At 55.0% G+C, this 17143-nt stretch overlaps 1 protein-coding gene and 1 long non-coding RNA gene across 3 annotated transcripts in view; both read right to left on the bottom strand.

Annotated features, from left to right (window-relative positions):
• Positions 1–17143, bottom strand: part of LOC119922710 — a 401181-nt gene that overhangs the window by 381023 nt on the left and 3015 nt on the right. The window lies entirely within an intron of this gene.
• On the bottom strand, positions 998–15565 carry LOC119922713. Of its 2 annotated transcripts, XR_005448701.1 has the most exons (5): positions 15520–15565; positions 14946–15027; positions 13376–13425; positions 11911–11992; positions 998–1028 (listed from the first exon to the last, which is right to left on the bottom strand). It is a non-coding gene; the product is annotated as an uncharacterized LOC119922713 (long non-coding RNA). The 2 variants fall into 2 exon arrangements; XR_005448702.1 differs by lacking the exons at positions 13376–13425; positions 14946–15027; positions 15520–15565 and adding an exon at positions 12849–12891.

A 17143-nucleotide genomic window follows, 5' to 3' on the forward strand; every position in this document is an offset into this window, starting at 1 on the left:
CAACCCCTTCCCTTACTAGCACAACGGTCTTAAGATAGCACACCGAAGCAAGAGCTGGGGGCGACTGTGTGTTTGCCGCACCTGTGTGAAAAGGGCCAAGCAACAGCAACTTAGTAACCAACATCCTTCCACTAAGCCCACTGCCAGGAGCAAAAGTAGCAGCAACCCCTGGAATAGTGAGTTTCCCTCCTCAAGTCTAAAGAGTCCATAGAACCAGTACAAAACTCCTCTGGTGGTGGGGACTCTTCATTAGCTGCATGGTACACTGCCAGAGATCATCGTGTCCAATTGTTCAGAGTCACTGGAGTGAGGGGGCGAGAAGCACTGGTCATTTTGAAGCAGGAACAGGTAGAAATAGGTTCCCTTCCCTGATGATGTCACACCATGGCTAAGACTGAAGACAGGCTCTCTGGGAGGCAGTTCAGTGATGATTCCTTTGCTGGGCCTGTCTGGAAGTCAGGCAATCTGACCATAGATTTGTGAGGCAGAGAAGTACCCAGGAGCATCATATAGCCAGATATGATTGATAAAGTTTGAAATAATAGCTTTTTCCTAATAACATTAAAACAATTATTCTTTCACTCATTCTTAAAAACTACTAACAATTTTAACAAGTTTTCCAATTATTCTTCTGTTGCTTTCCAAATCCTTGGGATATGATGACTAAACCTTTTCAGTCCCTTAAAAGGAAACAATCGCAAAGACAAAGTAGACATCCAGATCTGTACATATGTATGATACCGAATAACATACAGCTGCTTTTTTGCCCATTAGCTAGGCTATACCAGAGACAGCATGCAGAACTTGCATTGTCAACCCTGAAAAATGGAGATTTTATATTAAAGACCATCTGAACCAATTTAACAAGCAAAGATGAACAAACCCCAGTTCTAATACATATAATTTGTAATATGCAGCAATTAAATCTGGACTTTGCATGTTCTAATATTTAACACGTTAAGTGACGAGCAGGCCAAGCAGTTTCACAGAGTGATGTGTCGTCATTCCCCCTCTCCCAGGCGTGATGTCTGCAAAAGAGAAGGGTCTAGGTCTTGGAGGATCTCCAAGGCTCTACCAAAGATAGTGGGCAGCCCTCATTGGGATTAGCTGCACAGGTTTGCCCAGTCAGATTCTACCTTCCTGAGTGAGCAGCTTCAGGATATGTGTGGGCAGCTCATCCAGCTCGTCCATAGGAAATCCCCGCTCCCTTAACTCCCTCCATAAGATCACCCGATCTCCTGGGCCCAACCTTCCTGAGCCGACCCGCCGTGGGGGTCGGTGGGTATCCCTTTTACTATTCGTTGGAACTGGCTTTGCCCTCCTGAACCCCAGGCCTTTCCTAATCATGGCTGCTACACGCCGGGTAATCGGCATCTTAGGGGACTGGAATAGGGACCAGTCACTGTTGACCACGTTGGCCAAAGTGCTCCAAGTTTGTACCCCAGTGGCCCTATCCCTCAAACGGTGGGCCAGCCCGCACTCCGGCCCTGGGGGTGCACCCATTACTATTGCACAAAGTAGGCCCTCTTGGGCGGGGAGGGACCAGGGGCTTGGTTCCTGAGTTTTATCCAGGAGTTGTTCAATTCCAAGCACCAGGAGATGCTGGTTTAACGTAGCTGGGTCGGTCCAGCGGAGGGTTCCGGCCCTTCCCTGCTCACTCCGGGGGACTGTCCGAGCCCAGTGTACCGCAAGGGTCCAGAGGGTACGACCTTGAGTGTGAGTCACATCCACCCCTGGGCCCAAATCGAGGCGGCTGCTTTCATTTGGACTGAGGTCCAGCTGGGCCGCCGCTCCCTTCCATACCCTGGCCAACCAGCCTATCACCGGCTCCCCGGGGTCCCGGGAAAACTCCTTTAGAGAGCTGCCTGAGTTCAGCGGCTGTGAAGTGAGTAGTTTGGGTGGTGACATTTCCCTCAGGATTCCACTTTTCCTTGATAATAGGATAGAGGGGCTTGGGCTGCCCCTCAGGGTTCTGCGGGGGCACCTCCCAATCCCAAGGGGAAGAAGCTGGTTCCAGTTGTGGTAGAGGATCGGGACCCCAGTTCTCCTCCCCAGAGGGATTCTTCCCACCCAGCTCCGAGTACATGACCCGCTTGATCTCCTGCTCAGTTACGGGAAGTTTCCTCTGTGCTTCTAACTCCTTAGCCACCCGGGGTGCCAATTTCTGCTCTAAAAGTATCGCCTGCTGCATTTTTACCTCGGCCGCTGTCTGCAGTAAGAGGCATTTCGTCACACTTTCCTTTAGTTTTGCCTCTAGGGCGGCCCGCTCCTGCCGCCACCGCCGGCGGTCCTGGGCAGTGGCCTGCAGCGCCGTTGCTAGGAGACCGAGGAGGGCGGTCTTTCCTTTCCTTTTCCTGATTTGGGTAGCCTCCTGCCAATCACAAAATTCCCTCACCAAATTGGCCGGGTCCTCCCAGTGCTTCTCCACACAGCGGCTGTCCCATCTTGGGGTTTTCCATCCCTGATCCGCGAGGAATTCAAAAAGCCCTCTCGGCTCTCTGTCGCCTATCGCTGATCCCACCCTCGTCGCCATTTATGTCACCCGTCCTCCGGGGACGGGTTCGTTCAGTGATCGGCGAGGCGAGAGAGAGAGAGAGCGGCCGGGGATGGAAAGCCTAAGTTTTATATAAAATTTATTCTGCGAGGTGAATTGAATTTATGTAATTGTTTAGGCACAATGGATTGAGCTTCCCTTTCGGGAGGAATATAATCAATTAGCAATATTAGAGCTTCCCTACACGGGTGGAACACAATCATACCTTAATCGCGCGTGGGTGAGTTGGTTAACTCTCACCCATGTGCACTTCCCACTCGGGAAGAATCCACTTACTTTCCCACATGGGAAGAATTCATTACATTACCCGTGCACGTGGTGGGTGGCTAGCTCTCACAATGTGCTCTTCCTACATGGGAGGAATCCACTCAATAATTCCCATCAGCAGCGGGATACCTGGGTCCCACCCACGAGACACTCACCCATCCCGCGGCCCTTGCCTCAGTGTGTTGGTTCTGGTTGTAGAGCAGGCATCTGGCCTTCTGGGCAGGGAGAGACACGTGGGCTACTGCTGCTGCTGCAGCTCCTGCTGCTGCGTGTCCTGGTGTTCTGACCCCGAAGGTCAGAGGCAACAGGTATTTATTGTCTGTGCCCCTAGGCCATTCCAGCTTCCGGCCTCAGTCTATCCAATCTCTACCCTCCCCGCCTCCTCCATACCTAATTTGATTGGCATAGGGGCGAGGGACACCTTCTGTATTCCCATCTTGGGCTGTCAATCTAGCAGATTTGGTCATGGGGGCGGTATCCCACCCTCACTTCCGAGTTCCGCCTGCTGGCTCAGGTGGTCACGAGATAGCTTTTGACCTTGAGATGGCCGGAACCTGAGGGTCACCTCGGGACAGGGGGGTCAGTCCAGAGACAGTGGCGGGGGGTCCAGAGAGAGCCGAGTGGGCGGGGGCAAGTCCAGAGAGAGCCAGGCTGCAGAGCCAGACAGAAGGATGGCACAAGCAGACAGAGAAGGGGTGATAGGACTAGTTAGAGAAGGAGATAGGACCTTACAGAGAAGGACAATAGGACTAGAGGGAGAAGGGGGAATAGGTTTATACAGAACAGTGTGGATAGGTCCAGACAGAGCAAAGGGGGGAATAGTTCCAGATGGAGCAAGGCAGAAATAGTTCCAGACAGAACGGGGGGGTGGGTGGGTGGGTGGGTGGGGGGAATACTTCCCAAAAGAGCCGGGGGGGGGGTCCAGAGACAGAGGGGGGAGGTGGGGTGGTCCAGAGAGAGCCAGGCTGTAGAGCCAGACAGAGAAGGGTGGCAGAACCAGACAGAGAAGGGGTGATAGGACCAGATAGAGAAGGAGAGATAGGACCTCCAGAGAACACAACAGGACTAGAGGGAACAGGGGTTATAGTTCCATACAGAACAGTGGGGATAGGCCAGGCAGAGCAAAGGGAGAATAGTTCCAGACGGAGCAAGGCAGGAATAGTTCCAGATAGAACGGGGTGCCGTGGGGAAATACTTCCAGAAAGAGCGGGGGGGGTGCCGGTCCAGAGACAGCCGGGGTGGGGGTGTGTGTGCCGGTCCAGTGAGAGTGGGGGTGGGGGGTGGCGGTCTCGAGAGAGCGTGTTGGGAGGGGGCGGGTCCGGAGAGCTAGGCAGCAGAGCCAGACAGAGAAGGGGGGCAGAACCAGACAGAGAAGGGGTGATAGGACCAGATAGAGAAGGAGAGATAGGACCTTACAGAGAAGGACAATAGGACTAAAGGGAGCAGGGAGCATAGGTCCATACAGAACAGTAGGGATAGGTCCAGAAGGAGCAAGGGGCGGGGGTAATAGTTCCAGACAGAGCAAGGCAGGAATAGTTCCAGACAGAATGGGGTGGGGGGAAGATAATTCCAGAAAGAGCGGGGGGGCGGACCAGAGACAGCAGGGGAGGCAGTCCCGGGGGGAGGGGGCCGGTCCAGAGAGAGATGGGGGGAGGGGGCCGGTCTGGAGAGAGAGAGGATGGGGCGTGTCCGAAGAGAGCGGGGCGGGGGGGGGGGTCGGTCCGGAGAGAGCAGGCAGGTCCAGAGAAAGCCGGGCAGCAGAGCCAGAGAAAGGGGGCAGAACCAGACAGAGAAGGGGTGATAGGAACAGTTCGAGAAGGAGAGATAGAACCTTACAGAGAAGGACAATACGACTAGAGGGAGCAGGGGGATAGGTCCATACAGAACAGTGGGGATAGGTCCAGACAAAGCAAAGGCAGGGAATACTTCCAGATGGAGCATGGCGGGAATAGTTCCAGACAGAACGAGGTGGGTGGGGGAGGGAAATCCTTCCAGACAGAGCAAGGCGGGAATACTTCCAGACAGAATGGGGGGGGTGTGGAAATACTTCCAGAAAGAGCGGGGGGGTGGGGAGGGGCGCTCCAGTGAGAGTTGAGGGGGGGCTTGTCCAGAGAGAGCAGGGTGGGGGGTTCGGTCCAGAGAGAGCAGGGGGGGGGGGGGTGTCACGGGTCCGGAGAAAGCCGTGGGGGCCAATCCCGAGAGAGCGAGTGGGGGCAAGTCCAGAGAGAGCCGGGCTGCAAAGCCAGAGAGAGAAGGGGGGCAGAACCAGACAGAGAAGGGGTGATAGGACCAGATAGGGAAGGAGAGATAGGATCTTACAGAGAAGGCCAATAGGACTAGAGGGAACAGGGGGGATAGGTCCATACAGAACAGTGGGGATAGGTCCAGACAGAGCAAAGGGAGGCGGGGGGGGGGGGGGAAATAATTCCTGACAGAACAAGTTGGAAATAGTTCCAGACAGACCAGGGGTGGGGGGAATACTTCCAGAAAGAGCGGTGGGGGGGGGGGCGGGCCCAAGAGAACACCCAGTCCAGAGAGAGTAGGGTGGGCAGACAAGTACAGAGGAGCAAGCAGGGGCGGGTCCGGAGGGAAAGGGCGGATCCAAAGAGAGCTGGGCAGCAGAGCCCAACAGAGAAGGGGTGATAGGACCCGATAGAGAAGGAGAGATAGGACCTTACAGAGAAGGACAATAGGACTGGGGGGAGCAGGGGGAATAGGTCCATACAGAACAGTGGGGATAGGTCCAGACAGAGCAAAGGTGGGGAATAGTTCCAGACAGAGCAAGGCGGGAATACTTCCAGATGGAGCAATGTGGAAATCCTTTCAGATGGAGCAAGGCGGGAATACTTCCAGACAGAATGGAGGGGAGGGGGCAGTCCAGAGGCGGGGGGGGCGGTCCAGTGAGAGCAGGGGGGTGCCATCCAGTGAGAGCGGGAGGGGGGGCTGTGCACAGAGAGTGGTCGGGGTCAAGTCCAGAGAGAGCCAGGCTGCAGAGCCAGAGAGAGAAGGGGGGCAGAATCAGACAGAGAAGGGGTGATAGGACCAGATAGAGAAGGAGAGATAGGATCTTAAAGAGAAGGACAATAGGACTGGTGGGAACAGGGGGGATAGGTCCATACAGAACAGTGGGGGTAGGCCCAGACAGAGCAAGTGGCGGATTGGGGGGAATAGTTCCAGACAGAGCAAGGTGGGAATACTTCCAGACTGAGCAAGGCAGGAATACTTCCAGACAGAATGGCGGCGTGGGGGGAGATACTTCCAGAAAGAGCAGCGGGGGGTGCCATTCCAGAGACAGCGGAGGGGGGGTGGTCCAGTGAGAAAGGGTGAGGGGTGGTCCAGAGAGAGCCGGGGGGGGGCAAGGTCTGGAGAGACCGGTGGGGTGGGGGCAAGTCTGGAGAGAGTGGGGGAGTGGGCCAGGTCTGCGGGGTGTGGGGGGCAGGTCTGGAGAGAGCATGGGGTGGTCAGCTCCGCAGAGAGCCGGGGGGGGGTGGGGGTGCCGGGGCCGGAAAGAGCGGGCAGGGGCAGGTCCAGAGAGAGCTGGGCTGCTGAGCCAGACAGAGAAGGGTAGCAGAACCAGAAAAGGGGTGATAGGACCAGATAGAGAAGGAGATAGGACCTTACAGAGAAGCACAATAGCACTAGAGGGAGCGGAGGGCATAGATCCATACAGAACAGTGGGGATAGGTCTAGACAGAGCAAAGGGGGGGGAATAGTTCCAGATGGAGCAAGGTGGGAATAGTTCCAAACAGAACGGGGTGGGGGGAAACTTCCAGAAAGAGCTGGGGGCTGGGGCCGGTCCAGAGACAGCGGGGTGGGGGGGCGGTCCACAGAGAGTGGGGTGGGTGGGCAGTCCTGAGAGAGCCAGGAGGGCCGGTCTGGAGAGAGCAGGCGGGGTCAAGTCCCAGAGATCCGGGCTGCAGAGCCAGACAGAGAAGGGAGGTAGAACCAGACAGAGAAGGGGTGATAGGACCAGATAGAGAAGGAGAGATAGGACCTTACAGAGAAGGACAATAGGACTAGAGGGAGAAGGGGGAATAGGTCCATACAGAACAGTGGGGATAGGTCCAGACAGAGCAAAGGTGGGGGGGGGGGGCGCGGGAGAATAGTTCCAGACAGAGCAAGGCAGGAAAAGTTCCACACCGAGCAAGGCAGGAAAAGTTCCAGACAGAACGCTGAGGTGTGGGGAGGGGGGGATGGAGGTCCGCGGGAAATACTTCCAGAAAAAGCAGGGGGGGTGTGGTGGTCCAGAGACAGCAGGGGTGGGGCGGTCCAGAGAGAGTGAGGGGGGAGCCAGGTCCAGAGAGAGCCAGGCTGCAGAGCCAGACAGAGAAGGGAGGCAGAATCAGACAGAGAAGTGGCGATAGGACCAGATAGAGAAGGAGAGATATGACCTTATAGAGAAGGCCAATAGGACTAGAGGGAACAGGGGGGATAGGTCCATACAGAACAGTGGGGATAGGCCCAGACAGAGCAAGGGGGCGGGCGGGGAGAAGGATAGTTTCAGACAGAGCAAGGCGGGAATTGTTACAGACAGAACATGGTGCGGGGGTGGGGGGGTACTTGCACTGGTGAGCCGTGTCCAGAGAGAGCTGGGGGGCAGGTCCAGAGACAGTGGCGGGGGGGGGGTCGGGTCCAGAGAGAGTGGGGGGTTGGTTCGGGTACCGAGAGAGTGGGACGGGGGGGTCCGGGTACCGAGAGAGCGGGTGGGGGCGGTCCCAGAGAGAGCCAGGCTGCAGAACCAGACAAAGAGAGCAGAACCAGACAGAGAAGTGGTGATAGGACCAGAGAGAGAAGGAGAGATAGGACCTTATAGAGAAGGCCAATAGGACTAGAGGGAACGGGGGTGGGGGGGATAGGTCCATACAGAACAGTGGGGATAGGCCCAGACAGAGCACCGGGGGGGGGCGGGCGGGGGAGATAGTTCCAGACAGAGCAAGGCAGGAATTGTTACAGACAGAATGGTGTGTGTGTGGGGGTACTTCCTGACACCAGGGTGAGTCGTGTCCGGAGAGAGCTGGGGGGGCAGGTCCAGAGACAGCCGGGGGGGGGGGGGCGGGTCCGGGGGGGGGGGTCCGGACAGAGTGGGTGGGGGCGGTCCTGGAGAGAGCCAGGCTGCAGAGCCAGAGAAAGGGAGCAGAACCAGATAGAGAAGGGGTGATAGGACCAGATAGAGAAGGAGAGATAGGACCTTACAGAGAAGGACAATAGGACTAGAGGGAGAAGGGGGAAATAGGTCCATACACAACAGTGGTGATAGGTCCAGACAGAGCAAAGGCGGGGCGGCGGAATAGTTCCAGATGGAGCAAGGCGGGAAAAGTTCCAGACCGAGCAAGGCGGGAATAGTTCCAGACAGAACCTTGGGGTGGGGGGGCGGTGGGATGGAGGTCCGCGGGAAATGCTTCCAGAAAAAGCAGGGAGGGGCGGTCCAGAGAGAGCGAGGGGGGAGTCAGGTCCGGAGAGAGCCAGGCTGCAGAGCCAGACAGAGAAGGGAGGCAGAATCAGACAGAGAAGGGGTGATAGAACCAGATAGAGACGGAGAGATAGGACCTTACAGAGAAGGCCAATAGGACTAGAGGGAACAGGGGGGATAGGTCCATACAGAACAGTGGGGATAGGCCCAGACAGAGCAAAGCGGGGAGGGGGGGAGAGAAGGATAGTTCCAGACAGAGCAAGGCAGGAATAGTTACAGACAGAACATGGTGGGGGGGGGGGGGGTACTTCCAGACCCTGGGGTGAGCCGTGTCCAGAGAGAGCTTGGGGGGTGGGTCCAGGTCCAGAGAGTGCAGGAGGGGTGGGCCCAGAGAAAGCTGGGCTGCAGAGCCAGACAGAGAAAGGGAGCAGAACCAGACAGAGAAGGGGTGATAGAACCAGATAGACAAGGAGAGATAGGACCTTACAGAGAAGCACAATAAGACTAGCTGGAGCAGGGGGGGATAGGTCCAGGCAGACCAAATTGGGGGGAATAGTTCCAGACAGAGCAAAGCATGAATAGTTCCAGACAGAACCGGGGGGCAGGGGGGAGATACTTCCAGAAAGAAAGGGGACAGGGCCAGTCCAGAGAAAGCGGGGGGAGGGGGGCGGTCCAGAGAGAGCCGGGGGGGGGCAGGGAAATACTTCCAGGAAGAGCTGGGGGGGGCCGGTCCAGAGGCAGCGGGGCGGGGGGGTGTCCAGTGAGAGCAGGGGGGCATCCAGTGAGCTGAGGTGGGGGTACTGTCCGGGGGGGGGGAGGTCAAGAGAAATCCGGCGGGCAGCAGTCCAGAGAGAGCAGGCGGGGGCATGTCCGGAGAAAGCCAGGCTGCAAAGCCAGAGAGAGAAGGGGGGCAGAACCAGACAGAGAAGGGGTGATAGGACCAGATAGAAAAGTAGAGATAGGACCTTACAGAGAAGGCCAATAGGACTAGAGGGAACAGGGGGGATAGGTCCATACAAAATAGTGGGGTTAGGTCCAGAAAGAGCAAAGGTGGGGGAATAGTTCCAGACAGAGCCAGGCCGGGGAATAGTTCCAGACAGACTGGGGGTGGGGGGGGAATACTTCCAGAAAGAGTGGGGCGGGGGGCGCGGAGCGGTCCAGAGAAAGCGACCTGTCCAGAGAGAGAAGAGTGGGCAGGCAAGTACAGAGGGAGCAGGCGGGGCAAGCCCGGAGACAGGGGCGGGGGGCGGGTCCCGAGAGCACCGGGCAGGGGCGGGTCCGAAGAGCACCTGGCAGGATAGTCAGAGAAAGGGGGCAGAACCAGACAGAGAAGGGGTGATAGGACCTTACAGATAAGGACAGTAGGACTAGAGGGAGCAGGGGTGATAGGTCCATACAGAACAGTGGGGATAAGTCCAGACAAAGCAAAGGCAGGGAATACTTCCAGACGGAGCAAGGCAGGAATAGTTCCAGACAGAACGAAATGGGGTGGGGAATACTTCCAGACAGAATGGGGGTTGGGGGGGGGGGCGTGGAAATACTTCCAGAAAGAGCAAGGGGGGGGCGCTCCAGTGAGTTGGGGGGGCTGTCCAGAGAGAGTGGAGTGGGGGGATCGCTCCAGAGAGAGTGGGGGGGGCAGGCCCCGAGAGAGCGGGGCGGGGGGGCAAGTCCGGAGAGAGCCAGGCTGCCGAGCCAGAGAGCGAAGGGGGGGCAGAACCACACAGTGAAGGCCAATAGCACTAGAGGGAACAGGGGGGATAGGTCCATACAAAATAGTGGGGCTAGGTCCAGAAAGAGCAAAGGCCGGGGAATAGCTCCAGATGGAGCCAGGCCGGGGAATAGCTCCAGACGGAGACAGGCCGGGGAATAGCTCCAGACAGAGACAGGCCGGGGAATAGCTCCAGACGGAGCCAGGTGGGGGAATAGCTCCAGACCGAGCAAGGCGGGGGAATAGCTCCAGATGGAGCAAGACAGGAATAGTTCCAGATGGAGTCTGGAGAGAGCGGGCGGGGGCAAGTCTGGGTGGGGGGCAAGTATGGAGGGAGCAGGGGGGGCAAGTCCAGAGGGAGCAGGGGGGGCAAGTCCTGAGGGAGCAGGGGGGGGCAAGTCCTGAGGGAGCCAGGCTGCAGAGCCAAACAGAGAAGGGGGGCAGAACCAGAGAAGGGGTGATAGAACCAGGTAGAGAAGGAGAGAAAGGACCTTACAGAGAAGGACAATAGGACTAAAGGGAGCAGGGAGCATAGGTCCATACAGAACAGTGGGGATAGGTCCAGACAGAGCAAGTAGGGTGGGGAAATAGTTCCAGATGGAGCAAGGCGGGAATAGTTCCAGACAGAACGGGGTGGACGGCAGTCCGGAGAGAGCACGGTGGATGGGCAAGTCCTGAGGGAGCGGACGGGGGCAGGTTCGGAGGGAGCCAGGCGGCAGAGCCAGACAGAGAGGGGGTGATAGGACCAGATAGAGAAGGAGAGATAGGACCTTACAGAGAAGCACAATAGAACTAGAGGGAACATGGGGTATAGGTCCATACAGAACAGTGGGGATAGGTCCAGACAGAGCAAAGGGGTGGGGTGGGGGGTGGGGGAGATAGTTCCAGACCGAGGAAGGTGGGAATAGTTCCAGACAGACCAGGGCTGGGGGGGAATACTTCCAGAAAGAGCTGGGGGGTCGGGGGGGATGGGGGTGGTCCAGAGAGAGCACCCGATCCCAAGAGAGCAGGGTGGGTGGGTCCCGAGGGAGCGGGCAGGGGCGGGTCCGGAGAGAGCAGACGGGGGGCGGGTCCGGAGAGAGCCAGGTTGCACAGACAGAGAAGGGGGGCAGAACCAGAAAGAGAAGGGGTGATAGGACCAGATAGATAAGGAGAGATAGGACCTTAGAGAGAAAGACAACAGGACTAGAGGGAGCAGGGTCCATAAAGAACAGTGGTGATAGGTCCAGACAGAGCAAGGGGTGGGGGAGAGAGAGTTCCAGACGGAATAAGGCGGGAATAATTCCAGAAGGAGCAAGGCAGGAATCATTAGACAGAATGGGGGGGGGGGGTCCAGAGAGAGCGGGGGTGGGGGGCCGGTCCAGAAAGAGCTGTGGGGGGAGGCAGTCCAGAGAGAGCAGGGGCAGGGATCCAGAGAAAGCGGGGGGTGGGGGGAGCGGGTCCGGAGGGAGCGGGCTTGGGGCGGGTCCAGAGGGAGCCAAGCTACAGAGCCAGACAGAGAAGGAGGGCAGAACCAGACAGAGAAGGGGTGATAGTACCAGACAGAGAAGGAGAGATAGGACCTTACAGAGAAGGTCGATAGGGCCAGACGGAGCATGGGGGATAGGTCCCGTCAGAGCAGGGGGGCAGGATGGGGGGGCGGATGGCTCCAGTCAGATGCGGGGGCACACGTCGGACCCAGCGGAGAACACATAGCTGGGAAGGATGACAGTGGTTGTGGAGTGGTTGAGGATTATTTGGAGACAAGGTAAATCCAGTGGCTCGAGTCTCTGATAGGAAAGTATTGGTAATGCAGAGTAAATTAAGCCCTGGAAGTTGCCTCCTTTGAGAAGGAAGGGGTTGTGGTCCTTGGGGGCTCAAGGTAGGAATTAAGTCTAGAACAGACGGTCAAGAAAATAGGCATGGGAATCAGAGAGAGAGGGGAATCACTATTGCTGAGCAGATGACAGACCAAGTTAAATTACTTCTCACCGGTTATGGTATCGTTGAAGTGGTCCTATTGCCGAGATTTCCCCCAGCAGCGCTTCCCAGAGGGATGGGTCTGATGGTGCTCCTGCAGGTTGAGAAGGAAATGAGTAGAGATGCAAATGATGCAGTTTCTGTGACAGAGACATTCCTCCAATACCCCACACGTCAACCAGGTTTTCAGGAGGTGTGAGAGAACAGCCACAGATAGCCTGGATTCTCCACCCAGGAGCCAAATGCCCTTGAGAACTTCCACAGCCACAGCAAGAAGCTGGAGAACAAAGAGGCAGTTTGAGTGGCCAGGTAGCCTGGCAAGCCTATTAGGCTTTTCAACCCAGTACCCAACCCTGACCCCGAACCCAGGTATTAATGAGGTCGACGTCTGTGAGAATGATACCTCCACAGAACAGCCCCACATGGAGGGCCTTGGGGAAGTTTCCTGGCCCAGTAGAGCTCACATCTAGCAAGCCACAGAACACTTTAGTCAGCTTCACTCGAAACACTAGGCTCTTCCCCGCTCCTCTCCCCAACCCCTCAGCCCACCCTCCCAACTCCCTCAGAGGCAGTCACTGTCAAGCACCGAGGGGTTCCACCGCTACAGGTGCTGAGGATTTGCAGGGTGACCCTGTGGACAGGACTGTGGGTTCAGGCAGGAATGACCCATCTATAGAATTAAGGGTCCTGGGTCTCCTCAGTCCCAGAGTCAAGTCAAACCGAGTCAGTTTCCTATGCAGAGCCTTAGCCCCAGTTGGTAGAACCAGCCACAGTACTGACAGTGACAGGCCCCTCTGCACACCTTATCCTCCTCCTGCATTAACCCCTAGTCATCCACACATGGCCTCATCACCTTCCCTTAGAGATGGGACCATCTCTATATGTTGCCAACTTGTACTTCCCAAGCGCTTAGTACAGTGCTCTGCACACAATCAGTGTTCAATACATACGATTGAGTGAATGAATGAATGGAAGCTCAGCTCCTGATTCTTCCACTCCATGGGGATCAGCTGTTCTGGGTCCTCACTGAAGGGGCAACAGTCCCCATTGCCAGGAAGGGTGCTGAGAAGCTTCTGGGAGGAGAAGTGAGCTAGTCCTTCTCTTCTGCTCATCAAGACTCCTTCGACATCCACCTCCAGACAGCACTCACCTGGGATTAGGAAAAGCCCACAAACTCCAGCCAGCTCCTTCTGCCTCACTTGGACCACATCCACCCTCAACCCATCCCAAATGTCCTCCCATCTGGCACTCCCACCCCACACCTACCCAATCAATGTACCAGGGGTCTTCCACCTCTTTAAAATGTTTCTTCTTCAACAGGCCTACTCTAACTGAAGTTCTCATCTCCCTAGCCCCTCCCCAAACATTTTATTTTCCCTTCCAGCTCACCAGTGCACTTAATCCCACCCCCTAAGCACTGAAGCATTCACCCCACATCAATTAAGTACCTATTGTTTTACCCAGAATCTTCCCTTACCTGTATTGCACCATCTGGATCCGATCCCCCTCATTACACCAATACTGGACCTGTAAGATTCAAAGAGAACTATGTCAGCATGCACAAGACAGGCCTATCTGAAGGTTTAAGGGAAAGCAACACCATAATGAGAACAGAGAAGTGGGGACAGGTGTGTTGATGTCATGAGGCAAGGCTGCAAGAAACATGTCTGCTTAATCTGTTCTATTAGGCTCTCACAAGCAGTTAGTACAATACTCCTCCCAAAGGAAGATCTCAAATGCTGCTGATTCATTGCTGTAGCAAAGCGTCCCTCAGAACTTCCCCTGCCAGGGAGAAAAGTGGTAGAACAAAGAGGCAGTTTGAGTGCCCAGGAAGCCATCAAAGATGGAGTACTAGCCCTTTTGCCCACTAACCACCCTTACCCCCCAAAGCAGGAATGAGTGAGGTCAGAGTAGAGTAAAGATACCCTCTCAGCACAACCCTACAGGCAAAATCTTGGGGAAATTATGTGGCCTTAAAGAGCTTCCAGCTATCAAACCAGTAAGCAGATTCAAGGCTCCCAAATCATCAAAACCACCTTCCAAAAAATCCCCTTATTCTCCTCAGCTCACCAAACCCAGCCCTTACAACGTCTCAAAGACAACCAGCGTTGAAGTGAGTGGGGCCCCTGTAGGCTTATATAGGGCAGGGAGATTGTGGGGGTGGGGCGTGCATGCGTTAGTCACTAATTACCCTGATTGGAAACAGCTGGGGTAGAGATCAGTTGTCCCTGAGGGAAGGTCCAGCTGCATCATTGGATGAGGGTATGGCTGCCAGAAAGATAGAGTAGGGCAGGTAGGCCTTTCCAGATTGAGCACCCCCCTTTTCCTCTGCTCCTCCTCCCCTCTCCATCGCCCCTACTCCCTCCCTCTGCTCTACCCACTGCCCCACCCCACAGCTCTTGTGTATATTTGGACATATTTATTATTCTATTTATTTTGTTAATGATGTGTATTTGTCTATAATTCTATTGATCAATCATATTTATTGAGCGCTTACTATGTGCAGATCTATTCTGATGCTAGAGATGCCTGTCTACTTGATTTGTTTTGTTGTCTGTCTCCCCCTTCTAAATTGTGAGTCCATTGTCTGATAGGGATTGTCTCTATCTCTTGTCAAGTTGTCCTTTCCAAGTGCTTAGTACAGTGCTCTGCACACAGTAAGTGCCCAATAAATACAATCGAATGAATGAGTAGGATAGGATGAAAGGGTCTGTCCAGAGAAACACTAATTCCAAACGCCTCTCCAGTCAGTCTCATCTCCGGCCCACCCCCCACCCCCCTCCCCCCTTTCCTGTCCCGTCTCAGTTCCTTCTGATAGGGAAGTGTCCTCTGATAGTTTCTCTGATAGGAAAGTATTGGTTATGCAGAGTAAATTATTATTAAGTCCTGGATTGCCTCCTTTGAGAAGGAAGGGGTTGTGGTCCCTGGGGGCCCAAGGTAGGAATTAAGTCTAGAACAGATGGTCAAGGAAATAGGCATGGGAGTCAGTGAGAGAGGGGAATCACTATTGCTGAGCAGATGACAGACCAAGTTAAATTACTTCTCACCGTTTACGATATCGTTGAAGTGGTCCTATTGCCGAGATTTCCCCCAGCAGCGCTTCCCGGAGGGATCGGTCTGATGGTGTTCCTGCAAGTTGAGAAGGAAATGAGTAGAGATGCAAATGATGCAGTTTCTGTAACAGAGACATTCCTCCAATACCCCACTAGTCAACCTGGTTTTCAGTAGGTGTGAGAGAACAGCCACAGATAGCCTGGATTCTCCACCCTTCCCTACCCCTGCCATTGAATCTCCATACCCCCAGGTTGGGAGAGGCCTGGACTTAAAGGACAACAAGTCTCCAGTGGCAGACTAAACAGGGGAGTGGGAAGGCTTGCAGTACTCTGTACCAAACACTTCTATGCTCCCTACCAAAGATGCAGGTTGGATGCTACTGAACTCCACGGGAGAATACGATGGACGAATGGACAGACAGACAGACACACACACACACACACACACACACACACACACACACTTTATTTTCCCTTCCAACTCACCCATGCACTTAATCCCACCCACCAAGCAATGAAGCAATCGCCCCACAGAAATTAGGTACATATACTCAGCTCTTTCTCTCACTTGTATCAGCTGGGACCCTCCAATAAACTGATGCTGGACCTAGACTACTGAAAAAGAACTATGTTACAATATGTAAGACATGCCAAACAGTCTTAAGGAAGGAGACACCACAATGAGCAGATAAGTGGGGACAAGTGTGCTGTGGTGGTGAGTCAGGGCTACAGGGAACATACCTGCTAATTCCACTGCACTGTACTCTCCCCAAGCACTTAGGTTAGTGCTCTGCATGTAGTAAACATTCCAGTACCATCGATTGATTGCAGGAACACAGTGTCTATTAGAACTAAACACAGCCACAGCAAGAAGCTGAAGACCAGAGAGGAAGCGTGAGTGGCCAGATAGCCTTCCTATATGGAGTGCTAGGCCCTTCACCCCTCTACCCACCCCTGACCCCCAATGCAGGCATTAATGAGATCAGGATAGGGGAGGGATGATATCCCCCATAAACGGCCCCGGGGAAACTTGGGGAAAATTTCCTGGCCTAGAAGAACTCACGGCTAGCAAGCCAGAAAGCATCTAGACAGCTAGACTATTAAACACTAGAATCTCCCCTCCTCCCATTCCCCTGCCCCCGACATCCTCCCGACTCCCTCAGAGGCAGTCACTGTCACACACAGAGGGGTTCCAACTCTGGAAGGACCGAGGATGTGGCATGGTGACCCTGTGGACGGGGCTGCAGGTTCAGGTAGGATCGATTGACCCATCTAGAGAATTAAGGACACTGGGTCTTCTCAGTTCCACCATCACCTCCCTTAGAGATGGAAGCTCAGCTCCCGATTCTTCCTCACCATGGGAATCAGCTCTTCTGGGTCCTCACTTGGACCACATCCACCCTCAATCCAATCCACAATCCTCCCCCCAGAACTCCCACCCCCTGTCCACACAGTGGACATATCAGCAGTTTCCCAAATCTTTACAAGCCCTACCGAAATAGTCTCTTCTCCCACAAGCCTTCCCTGATTCAGGCTCTCATCTCTCCACCCCACCCCCTGGGGACACACAAAACACACACTTCATTTTCCCTCCCAGCTCACCCATGCACACACTCAGCCACTAAGCCCTGAAGCATTAACCCCTCCCCCCCATTAAGTACACATCTTTTGACTCAAATCCTTCCCTCTCCTGTGTTTTATGGTCTGGAAACAGCCCCCTGCCCCCTCCCCCATTTAACAGACACTGGACTTATAAGATTGAAAGGGAACTCTCTTAAAATTGCAGACAAGTGGGGACAGGTGTACTGAAGTGGGTGTGTGAGGGTGGCAGGCAACATGAGGGCTAGTTCTGTTGCATTGAATTCTCCCAAACACTTAGTACAGTGCTCTGCATATCCTAAGCACTCACATACCATTGATGGATTGGAGAAGCCAAGTGTCCTTTAGAACTTCCACAGCTACAGAGAGAAGCTGGAGAACCAAGAAAGAGCAAGTCTGAGTGGACAGGAAGCCTTCTGAGAGGGAGTCTTAGGCCCTTCAACCCACTAACCGACCCCTCCACCCCCGCAGAGGGCACGGGTAAGGTCAACATCCACGAGGATGAAACCGCCACAGAACAGCTCTGCAGGGAGGGCCTTGGGGGAAGTGTTCCAGCCTAGAACTACTCACATCTAGCAAGCCACAAAACACCT

Source organism: Tachyglossus aculeatus, unplaced genomic scaffold (assembly GCF_015852505.1).
Source record: "Tachyglossus aculeatus isolate mTacAcu1 unplaced genomic scaffold, mTacAcu1.pri scaffold_121_arrow_ctg1, whole genome shotgun sequence".
NCBI lineage: Eukaryota > Metazoa > Chordata > Mammalia > Monotremata > Tachyglossidae > Tachyglossus > Tachyglossus aculeatus.